This window comes from Tinamus guttatus, unplaced genomic scaffold, assembly GCF_059628265.1.
Source record: "Tinamus guttatus ecotype Peru unplaced genomic scaffold, ASM5962826v1 Tinamus_guttatus_pri_ptg000269l, whole genome shotgun sequence".
Lineage (NCBI taxonomy): Eukaryota > Metazoa > Chordata > Aves > Tinamiformes > Tinamidae > Tinamus > Tinamus guttatus.
The window spans coordinates 190,185-198,764 of record NW_028288803.1 but is presented as its reverse complement, the minus strand read 5'-3'; positions in this window follow the sequence as shown (position 1 = coordinate 198,764).

The following is an 8,580-nucleotide window of genomic DNA, read 5'->3' as shown; positions in this document are numbered from 1 at the left end:
TATTTTACAGAACTAATGTGCCTGCATTTAGAAAATAATTCTGTTATAAATAGCATCAGTTTATTCCTAAAGTAGCTTCTAGGTATCCGCTGAAATCTACTTTTTTTCTGCCTTTTTTCCATTTTAAGCTGACAACTGGTAAACGCTCCTCCTCCTTCCATGGCCCATGTGCAGTTCTAACCCTAAAATCCGTTTACACAGGAGGATCGAGAGAGTTTTAGGTCTTTGTTTTCCCTCTGGAGATAGCAGCGGTTCAAAGTTCACCAGCACCACAGAACAAAAGGAAGTTCATCTTTGTTTTTGATTTTTTAAAAGCATTTTAAAAGCAGCCCTTCTTCAGTGCCTGGTGGGGAAGGAGCTTTTGAAAGCTTGCAGCATGTGTCAGATTGCTTTTATTTTTCGAAGAACAAACATCTGTCTAAGCTCCCATGGTGAGCATAAGAAAACGAGCTTCTAAAATGTCACAACTATAGTATTTATTCTAGTGTGTTAAGATGCCTCATTGAAGCCTTTCACTGAGGGGCCCTTATTTGGCCCATGATACCTGCTGTGAAGGGACACTGTATCCCTTGGGGAGTTCACCAACCCTCATGGTACTCAGCAAGGCAAGAGCCATGAACTGGGGGACAGAGAGCAGGGCACGTTTTTGTGCTGGGCGACAGGTTCCAGATTGGTCCTTGCAAAACCAAAGATAACTTCAGCAGAATTGGGTGTGCCTTTTCCTTCCTTCCTTCCTTCCTTCCTTCCTTCCTTCCTTCCTTCCTTCCTTCCTTCCTTCCTTCCTTCCTTCCTTCCTTCCTTCCTTCCTTCCTTCCTTCCTTCCTTCCTTCCTTCCTCCCTCCTTCCTTCCTTCCTTCCTTCCTTCCCTCCTTCCTTCCTTCCTTCCTTCCTTCCTTCCTTCCTTCCTTCCTTCCTTCCTTCCTTCCTTCCTTCCTTCCTTCCTTCCTTCCTTCCTTCCTTCCTTCCTTCCTTCCTTCCCTCCTTCCTTCCTTCCCTCCTTCCTTCCTTCCTTCCTTCCTTCCTTCCTTCCTTCCTTCCTTCCTTCCTTCCTTCCTTCCTTCCTTCCTTCCTTCCTTCCTTCCTTCCTTCCTTCCTTCCTTCCTTCCTTCCTTCCTTCCTTCCTTCCTTCCTCCCTCCTTCCTTCCTTCCTTCCTTCCTTCCCTCCTTCCTTCCTTCCTTCCTTCCTTCCTTCCTTCCTTCCTTCCTTCCTTCCTTCCTTCCTTCCTTCCTTCCTTCCTTCCTTCCTTCCTTCCTTCCTTCCTTCCTTCCTTCCTTCCTTCCTTCCTTCCTTCCTTCCTTCCTTCCCTCCTTCCTTCCCTCCTTCCTTCCCTCCTTCCTTCCTTCCTTCCTTCCTTCCTTCCTTCCTTCCTTCCTTCCTTCCTTCCTTCCTTCCTTCCTTCCTTCCTTCCTTCCTTCCTTCCTTCCTTCCTTCCTTCCTTCCTTCCTTCCTTCCTTCCTTCCTTCCTTCCTTCCTTCCTTCCTTCCTTCCCTCCTTCCTTCCTTCCCTCCTTCCTTCCTTCCCTCCTTCCTTCCTTCCCTCCTTCCTTCCTTCCCCCCTTCCTTCCTTCCCCCCTTCCTTCCTTCCCCCCTTCCTTCCCTCCTTCCTTCCTTCCCTCCTTCCTTCCTTCCTTCCTTCCTTCCTTCCTTCCTTCCTTCCTTCCTTCCTTCCTTCCTTCCTTCTAGAAAAATACTGTTTCTTTATTTTGTCAAGTGATTCAATCGGATGAGGCTTTTAGCAAATGGTGTAAAGATGGAAAACATATATATTCTTTTTAATGAAATAATGAAATGCTGGAACCTCATCATGATTCATATTAGGCTGCAATGCAAATATTTTTCACTCTTTGAAATTTATTAACCTCTTCCACTTTGTTTCAAGCTTCATAAGAAGTGCAGTAGCCCCTACTATCATTCATCTCTTTGCAAAGAGCAATTAAAGGGTCTTGCAGAGATGCCAGAGCTTTGCACAGGAGTATGTTCTCAACTTCCTGCATATATATGATTCAGAATACAGGAATGCTGTGCTTAAACATGTTATCCTACATGCATCATGAAAGCAACAGTATCAACCTCCATTTTACTTCAAGAATAATGGTAAAAAGTGGGATATCCTAGCTACACAGAGATTAATTAGAGTTGTATTTAGATACTCAAAATATGTAATTGATACTGTAAATCCTGTAAAAAAATACAAATTACAGACCAGGTTCCCAAAGCCACGGACACCTCTTAGCAGATAAGTAGTTCCATTAGTTACAGTTATCTGCTTTTAAGTGCTTACATGACTGGGGCCCTTGAGAAAGAAGGCAGTGCCTGAGACTGGAAATTTATTTGTAGCAGGGGTTTCTGCATGGAGTGTGTGGTTTGTGTTCTTCAAGTAAGTATCTTTTTCCTACATGGATCAGCTATTTTTGTTTTGTGATGTTTTTCTTTTTTTGTTTCCCCATACCCTCTATCAGGGACTTTAATAAAATTGAAGCTGATTATTCCCTTTTAGCCAGGAATAATTCTTTTTTTTATTTTGTTTTGTTTTATCTCTTTTTGTCACTCATTCACTTTTGCCTTTCTCCACTCTCCCATTCTCTGCCTCCCTGCTGCTTATTCCCCTTTGCAGTAAAGCTGTTTAACTTTCTAGGTACGAGTCCCAGCTGAAGCAATGAGTGAGTGTGTTGAACTGGGAGCGGTTTGATTAGCAGAACTGGAGGAGCCAGGAGGCCAGATTCTTGCCTTTAACACTGGCGTTTTGTTACTGTCTGACAGCATGAAATACAAAGTCTTTTACGTGTGCGAAACAAGGAGTGGCAGAACAGTCCTGTTGTTGTTTCCAGCTGCGTAGCAACCACGGCTGCTCTGAAGCAGCCTGGAAATGGGCGTTTTCGAGGGAGCCTAGCTATCTGTCTGGACAAAACTTAGCTAGTAGAGTGAGTTCAGGTAGGCAAAATCTCTTGCTCAAGTCCTTCAGTACCACTGGTGGGAATAATAGCTTTTTTTTTCATGAATTTTCTTTAATGTTGTAAGATCGTTTTGCAAAGTTACAGCCTAGTCTTATGAGAGCAATCTCCACTGTTCTTACTGTAATGCACTGTCCACTGTCAGGTGCAGTGCTACAGTGCAGTACAAGTTATTAAGGACCCTAGATACAGGAATGTGGAATTCCTTGTCCCAGGAAAAGAAAAAAAAATGAGTATATTCAGTATTTTTTTTCTGCCATGTTTCAGGTACATGAGCTGGTACATCAGGTGCATACAAGAATAGTGTATACCTTAATATTATACCAAGTCAGCAGGTAAACTCAGAAGTGGCTGACTTAGCAAAAAATCAGGATTTTTTTTTGCCCCCCCCCCTTTTTTTTAAGGACAAATTTTTAAAGTAAAGAAAACAGAAGTACAAGACCAAATATAAATTCATCGAAAGTTTAAAGTACAAGACTAAATATAAATTCACTGGAAGTTTAGGCTTGAAATTAGAACAACAGTGCACAGTCAAAATAGAAAAGCTTGGGGTGACTTTCAGCTGGATGAAGAATTTAGAAAACAAGAACATGTTGATTTTTGCACAGAGTTTTGCCAGTTTAGAAAAGTGATTCTGTTATGTGGTTGCCTGTTACCAGAGGCATGATTTGATAACGGAGGTACTTCTTTTGTATTTTGCTTCTTAAAGGCAAAGTTATGTTGCTGTGTAACAGTTAAATCAGAATGCTAGCTAAAACTTTACCCAAGATTGTTTTATCTCAGGGTACTTTGTACAAATATCTGCTTTGCAAGTGTTTCTGGCTTTCTGGAGACTACATGTCTGTCAAATTCATAAGCTTGGCAACTGGTTGATCCCTTGTTATGTTTTCACTACACTGAATTTAGGTCTTAGCTGAGAGTCATCACATTATCCAACTATGTATGAAAACTCCTCATTAAAACATGTTAATGATGATATAATGGAGACGATATCTTTGACCTCTGGCTCTGCTTTTATTTTACCTGGCAATTTGTCTACATTGCATTAAAACACTAATTTTTTCAGTGCCAGGGGTCTTCCAATTCCTATCCTAACTTTGAGACATGAGTCCACAAGTGACCGTGCAGCTCCCCAACAAAAAAGAAAAAAAGAAAAGGAAAAAAAAAAAGAAGTAAAAAAAGAAGAGGAAAAGAAAGTCATTCAACCACTCAGATCAAAACTGCTGCAAAGAGCTGTCTAAGATCACCCGAAAAGTTTTGCAACAAAAATATTTACTCTTACTTTATATAGGGACATTAATTCACATATATCCATGGTGGTGGTGCCCAAAGTTAATTTGGTGTTATATTTGCTGAAGTGTTTTCCAATGGAGATGAAGAAGTACTGGAGCTTGCGCCCATGAACTAGCTGTTCTTCACGGTAAGAACTGTCTTTAAGGTCATAGAATGTACCTTTCATTTTTATGTTCCTGTTTTAAGACAGTTCTTAAATAACACAATCTTCTACTCTTTAGATGAATACAGTTTGAAGAGAAGAAAGGAGAATGAACTTGATCTTTTATCTCTCTCTCTTTTTTTTTTTTTTTCCTATCTATATGTTTGCATTGCTTGGCAATATGGAAACAGCTGAAATTTCACTGATGAGAAATAAATTACAGGGTTGTTTCATACCAGAATGTTAAATATAAAATTATATCAATAAAAGTAATTCCAGAATTATTTTGGGAATCACTGATCGTGATAGATCATAATAGTGTCTAGTTCTGGTGATAGTTCTGTCTGTCAGAGCTTGCCTTGGAAATTTGTATTTCTGCATGGAGTAGTTAGAGGATGTGTATCCCATAGGATGTATCCCATCAATGTGATACCACTGATACTCTGTTGGCTCAAAATACATTTTGATTTTTTTGGCAAGAAGGAAAAGTCAAGATAACTCCAAGAACTTTTTTTTTCATAGTGATTGCACATCTTACATTGAAAGGAAGAAAGTGCAAGCTGTATTAGTTAGCATCAGTGTTATGACTGACAGCTTTGTATGGAGAGATGTTCCCTACAGATGTTTTCATGCATCATTTCTTTACAAGAAAAGCAAATCCCAAATGATTTCTAGGCACAGAGACCAGCCAACTTTTCAAATGTGATGAAAACTCTCTGCAATCTCTGGCAGCACTCCTACTCAATTTTTGGATTAGACACTGCCTGTAAGCCTAATAAAATCTATGGCACCAGCTGTGTGACAGAGGAGTGTAACTCATAAGGGCTTACAAAATAAATGGATATATTTCTGTGATTGTGTGCTCTCCCCTCACCTGCTCTTTTAATTCCTAACTTTGCTCAAGATCAGACTTCGCTTTTTATTCTCCAGCCCCACTCAGGTGGTAACCATCAGTGGTGATCATGACGGGTGGCTCGGAACAGATTCTAGGGAAACAGGCAAGAGTGCAATAACCAAGGGATAGTTGGTTGACATGCATTAACAAAAATATATCTGGTAAGCAAATATGACTATGTGTCAATCATCTTACTCCGTAAAGAGAGGGCAGTCCAAGAACTCTTTCAGCAATCCTGCATGGCCCTGGGCTGCATGCCAAGATCTCGCCTTGAGTAGGAACGTCTCTCAACATATCCCTTACCCACTCCAGATCCTTAGTAAGTGACTAATAGCATGCTGTAACTTTGCTAAATTGTATCTCTGATTAGTTGTGCACATAATCCCGCAGACATAAACTGTTGACCAAGTCTGAGACTAGGATTGGATCTGACCACAGCCAGGCTCCCCTGAGAAGTTTGGAAAGAAAGGTGTCACTCCTCTGCAAGTATTTCTTGGTATCACAGTTATTACTGTAAGATCATCAGCAAATCCCTGCTTAGTTAGACAGGCATTCCATTACCCTGTTATTCTGTCTCTGGCAATGCCGGCAGGAGATGTTCTTCAGAAAGCACATGCGGTCGTGTCTGCTTATTGCCTTGCACAGACAGATCCAGCTAAGAGAGAGGGTCCAGTGTCTGCTAAAACTTGCTGTACTCTCTACTGGATTGTAAATATGGTCAAGGAAAGCAAACTGGCCCTGTTTGGGTATTGCCTCCGATCAGCATTATAGCACAGACTACCAGATAACTGCTCATTTAGCTCAGGATAATGGGTGGAAAGGTTGTCAAAATATTAAGTCCAAATAAAATGATAAAATAGACTTAAAATGAAACTTAAACAAGCAAAACTAAGAACAGTATTATACTGAGTTCAAATAAATCCTTTTGAAAAATCTCTGTATAAAATTCATTATATCATGAATAGGGGCTTGGGAACTTAGGTAAAAAAATAATTCAGATTTGGAGATGTCAAATTATACTTCTTTTATTTTTAGAAATAAAGTACATTTCCTTGAATCAACTCAACAGTGCACTGCATGTACTTGGGATTTTAACACTGCCCAGATTGTTATTCAACTGTCTCTTTGGATTCTGCTCCTGGGCTAAACTACCGCTATTTCACAGTATAAGGACAGAAGTCCTTCATAGAAAGGTCAGTCTAGTGAGGGAGAACAATACAGAGAAGAATGATAAATTGAAGAAATGGTATTATAACTCTCACAAGATCTGACATATATTATTGCTATGTTAAGCTGCAGCTATGTAACTGAGTATGCAGCTATGTATCTGACACATGAAGTAATTTCAGCCTGGGATGCCTTGACTTTTTAAATCAACACATTTTATTTCAATTTATTTTTCTCCCACCCAAATAACAGAAACAAAACTGAGATCTTAATTTTAAGGAAACTACATTTCCACTGATGAAAACAAACAAACAAACAAAAACACTGAGCCATTCTACTCATAACATGATGATCCAAATTGTCATTTATTGTATTGTTTCAATACTATTCAGGAATTATTACAACTGAAACTCTAATATCTCTATTTAGGAAAACTCATGTAAAACTGTAGTATTAATTATGTTTTAAATATAACAAAAATGATTAATTTTTTCCTCGGTAGAGAGGACCATTCAAATTGTGCAGCTATGTAAATTCAAGCAAAACCATAGATTCTTCTGGATTTTTGCTTAAATTGTGGGGTCTATTCATATTGCAGGTAGTAGGTCCTTCTCACAATAGTTAAAACTCTATTTATTACATGTTTATTACCACAGAGTCAAAGCAGAATAAAAGAATAAAAGACTGCAGTCCAAATTAGATGCTGTTCCCAAGATAATAAGAGATCCTCAATCTGTGGCACTTATTGCTTCATTGGCAATATACTGCTTATGTCACAAAGATCTTGATAAGCCTGTGTAGAACTGTAGGATCCTGCTCTACAAAACCCAGATAAAACAAGAAATCCATAGACTTGATGTTGCAAGCTGTCCACACTCTAATATGAATTTTTTGCTTGAATGGTTATGGCGAAATTGATATCACTATTCATATATTCCTATATGATATCACTTCATTATTCAACAACATAATTTAAGCTGGACAGCAAATAGTCTTCTAAATAACAAATGAAGAAATAGAAACTAAACTAGTATCAGTTAGTTACAATTAAACTATATGCTACTTTTTGATAATAAAACTAGAAAAAGAATTTGCACAGAATTTGTAATGAACTATTTGTTCACATCTTCAAAACGTTTTTGTTCTGCAATTTGTAGTAACATAAAAATGTACTTATCTCACTAACAAAATACTTTTAAGAAGCTTTATATCCGTTACAAAACAATTGAAATTATTATTCACAAATGCACTGGAAAGGCATTGGGAGATAATATTGTGATTCCTGTTTGACAAGTGAGAAACCAATATTAAAAAAATTTAGAAATCTTTCAAGATATTTTATTAAATAACAAGCAATTGTTATTTAAAAAGAGTTAGTAAAAGTCTTAAAAAAGCAATAACCCTGCATAGCAAAAGTAGTTCGAAAGTAGTTCTATTTTTATTTATTTATTCCCCTTTCTATTTCTAGACATGCAAGGAAACAGAGTTAATTCGAACACTCATGCACCACATAACATTCTTGTTCAACAGGGTAACAGCAAATTCGTCATGTGCCCCTGAAGCCTACTTTTATAACCTAGGAGCACAATAAGGAAAAATATTCCAGATCTGCAAAAGATGATTATGTATATATTTACATAAAACCTCATTTTATTTTTTTTTTTTACATTAAGGACCACCTCTAAGTGCCTTGGCTATATTTCAGAGGCTTTCTAAATGTACAGTAAACTATAAATATTTCAGATATTAACTTTTTTTGTGTAGATAGGTAGTTAGTGAAATAAAAGGGAGCTTGTCAGCATTTTACCAAATTCCAGCCCAATTACCCTGACTTAAAAGAATTTACCTTTGTATATTAGTACCCATATTCCTCCTTAAAAGAATGTTTCCAGAAAGCATACTTACAGTTGAATACAGCATATAGAACATAATTCCACTGAAATAAATGAAATTTAAGTGATACTTAAGATAATCAAGGCTACAGGATGAAGCAGAAAAAAAGGACCCTTTCTTGAGGTAACCTTGGATTTCATAATGACTTTTAGGGAGCACTGGTGTCAATGGCTATAATATTGACTCAAAAGGCACCAAGGATTGTCTTTGACAGCAAATCTAGTGACATTTATGGAAGC